Here is a 3,720-nt window from a genome sequence, read left to right as displayed (position 1 = left end):
GCAAAATCTTTTTTTTTTAATTATTTATTTTATTTTATTTGTTATTATTATTATTTTTTTAATTTGACCAGAAAGAGAGAAAGAGAGGGAAAATGAGAAAATAAGCCGCCAGGTCTGGGACTCGAACCATGATCAGCCATATGGGTGTCCAGCACCTTAACCACCATGCCACCTGCTAACCCCCACAAACAAAATCTTATAGTGTAAATATCCTGGCCCATGAATACGTTAAGTCTTTTTTATTTTTAAGAGAGATTTTTGTTGTAGAGTGTATGCGCTCACCAGAGAGACAGAGACAGGAAGGAAGAAATCAACCCCTAGGGGCTTGGCTATACCTAAATCCCTTGTCTTCCATTCTCCTCTTGGGATTTTGAACCATGCACTCACATGCACTCAGCCTGAGATTTTTTTTTTTTTTTTTTTCAGCCTGAGTTTTAATCCACTGGGTCCTGGACTCAAACCACAGTCAACTATGTGGGAGTCCAGCAATGTAACCATTGCACCATCTGGTGGTTCCTGGATTAAGTCTTTATTTAATGCTATGTATCCTTTGCTAAAACTAAACCCAAAAACCAGGATTTTGGTAGTCGTATTTATTTACTTCATGAATAGTTTATTTGAGGGGATTTTAATTAAATGATGAATAAAAAATATCAGTCCAGGAAAACACCGGGCAGTAGTGAGGTTCCTTTAGGGTTGGCATTTTATGGGATCCTGGTTATGCTCACTTGTGTGATTACCCTTAACTTGAATCGGTTAGCACCCACCTGTAAGTACTTCTTGGAGCCTGGCTTTGTGCTATGCTTGCTGTGTCAAACTGATAAGGATGATAAGGGAATAGTAAAATTCTGCTTTGACCTTTGCTCTTTTTCTTTTCTTTTCTTTTTTTTAAGGCTTTTACCATAGGGCACTTGTGGTCACTGGAAAGAGACAGAGATAGAAAAAATGAGAAATCACCCCCCCCAGAGGAGATAGCCCTGCCACAATCTCTTCTATCCATTCTTCTCTTGGGATTTTGGGCATGCAGGCACACACACTTGGTATGATTTTCAAGCCACCAGATCCAGAACTTGAACCATAGTCAGCCATGTGGGAGTCCAGCACCTTTCCCACCACACCACCTACTGTCCACTCTTTTCCATTGTTTTTTTAAATAATTATTTTATTTCGGGACCAGCAGTTGGCATAATGGCTGGACCATTATGTGTTGCTGGACCTCCATGTAGTTGAGTCCTGGACCCAGTGGCTTAAACTCATGCCAGGCGCGTGTACATGCATGCCCAAGATCCTGAGAGGAAAATGGAGGAGAAGGGATTGTGGCATGGCCATCCCCCCTGGGGGGTGATTTCTCGCTTTCTGTCTGTCTTTCGGGCGTGTGCATGTGCCTTATAGCTAAAACCTCTCCAAAAAAAATTATTATTCTTTCCTTCCTTCCTTCCTTCCTTCCTTCTTTCCTTCTTTCCTTCTTTCCGACCAGAGACAGACCACATGAAGAGAGAGAGAGAGAGAAAGTGAGAAAGCAAGCTGCCAGGTCCGGGACTCAAACCATGGTTGGCTTTGTGGGAGTCCAACTCCTTTAACCACCATGCCACCTGCTGGCCCCCCTCTTCTCTATTTTAATTGTGAGAGAGTTGCTGCTCTTGCCAGAGAGAAAGAGAAAAGGCACTACCCAATGGTGCATGGTCACTCCACAATCTCTTTTCCTCCATTTTTCCATCCTGCAGGAACTTTGAGTACATACACACATGTGCCTAGCCTGTTTTTAAAGTTTCTGGGGCCAAGACTTCCAACTGGGCTACAGGGTCAGCCTGTGAAACTTTTGTTATTTATCTGCTGTAATATTCTTCTATATATTTTAAGAAAACCATTCTTAGATCGTATGACCGTGGGTCTCAGAGTACAGCATAGGGACCAGTTATAGTATGTCTGACTCAAGTCTATCCAGGCCTCTTAGCAACAGGTTTCTTTCTTTCTTTTCTTTCTTTCTTTCTTTCTTTCTTTTTTTTTTTGCAGAGATTTTTGCTATAGGACATGTATGCTCACCAGAAAGACAGAGAGAGACATAGAGACAGAAAGTGAGAAATCACCCCCTGGAGGGATGGCCATGCTGCAATCCCTTCTCCTCCATTTTCCTCTCGGGATCTTGGGCGCACATGCACACACACCCAGCATGATTTTAAGCCACCAGGTCTGAGACTTGAACCACGGTCAACTACATGGGAGTCCAGCGACATACCCATTATGCCAACTGCTGGTCTCAGCAACAGGTTTCTTTCAGTCTGATTAGATAGTGCATCATCAAAGGCTCAATAACCCCTTGTCTGTTGACACCCAGCCAGGTGAAATAATATTCCTAGACCAATCAGCAATTGTCATTGAAGCGGAATAATGTGTTTGAGCTGTTCAGGTTTTAATCTCCGAGTGTAGGCAGTGGCAGTGGTGGTGTGACTGGATCCACATGGAAGAGTCCTGAGTCCTGCATTCATATCCTGGGAGTTCCCTGAGCATGGTGTATACACGTCTACAAGCTGGCTGGCTGCAACTGGAGTTAGTTAGATTGTGGAGAAAAGCCCTCCATGAGAGTGTCTGTCTCTCTCTCTCAGATTAAATAGATAAAATGTGAAAACCTTCTTTTTTAAAAAATTTAATTTAGATCAGGTATGTGGCATGATGATTAAGGTGGTTGGATCCCACATGGCAGACATCACAGTCTGAGTCCTGGGCCCAGAGGCTCAGAAAACATGCTTAGCTCATGTGCATTCATGCATGCCCAAAATCCTGAAAGAAAGGAAAACAGAGGAGAACGAATTATAGTGTGACCGTTTTGTTGTTGCTGTTGTTGTTTTTAGGCTTTGTATAGCCAGGCCACAATCTCTTCTCCTGAGATTTTGGCGTGCATTCACATGCGCCTAATGTGAGTTTCAAGCCGCAAGGTCTGGCACTCACACCGCAGTCAGCCATATGGGATTTCAGCACCTTAACCACTACGCCACCTGCTGGCTCCCGGGAGTGCTTTTTTACTTTCCTTCTGTCTTTCTCCAGCCAGCACATGAGCCCTCTAGAAAATTTTTCATTTTTATATTAATTCCTGTTTATTCTTTCTCAGAATTGGAGCATTCATAATGCTCTCATAGAGATGACTGACAATGGAAGATTGGTATAAAGCCAAAACCTTTATATATATTTGATTCATGCTTGGGTCATACCTGGTGCTCCTAAATCAGTTCAAGATTGGAAAGCTAGATGTTGATGTCAGTGTGGTTAAAATTATTTTCCTGTATGAGGACCAGCAGTTGTTGTAATGGGTATGTCGCTGGACTCCCATGTAGTTGACTGTGGTTCGAGTCCCGGACCCGGCAGCTTACACTCACGTTGGGCACGTGTGTGTATATGTGCCCAGGATCCCGAGAGAATGGAGGAGAAGGGATTGCAGCATGGCCATCCTCCCTGGGGGGTGATTTCTCGCTTTCTGTCTCCCTGTCTCTGTCGTTTTGGCGAGTGCACACGCCCTATAGCAAAAAACCTCCCCCAAAAAAGAAAAAAAAATATTTTCCTGTATAAACTGAACATTCCGTAGAGATGTAGGAAATATATATATTTTTTGAGAGGTTTTTGCTATAGGGTGCCTGCGCTTGCCAGACAGACAGAGAGAGACATAGAGACAGAAAGCGAGAAATCACCCCCCCAGGGGGGATGGCCACGCCGCAATCCCTTCTCCTC

At 43.6% G+C, this 3,720-nt stretch overlaps 1 protein-coding gene across 1 annotated transcript in view; it reads left to right on the top strand.

Annotated features, from left to right (window-relative positions):
• SAMHD1 (SAM and HD domain containing deoxynucleoside triphosphate triphosphohydrolase 1) overlaps positions 1–3,720 on the top strand; it is a 76,711-nt gene that overhangs the window by 29,345 nt on the left and 43,646 nt on the right. The gene's annotated exons all lie outside the window — the stretch shown is intronic.

The sequence above is a fragment of the Tupaia chinensis genome, unplaced genomic scaffold, assembly GCF_000334495.1.
Source record: "Tupaia chinensis unplaced genomic scaffold, TupChi_1.0 Scaffold000115_1, whole genome shotgun sequence".
Lineage (NCBI taxonomy): Eukaryota > Metazoa > Chordata > Mammalia > Scandentia > Tupaiidae > Tupaia > Tupaia belangeri.
Note: the sequence above shows the minus strand (reverse complement) of the source record. Positions and strands in the feature narration are given on the sequence as shown.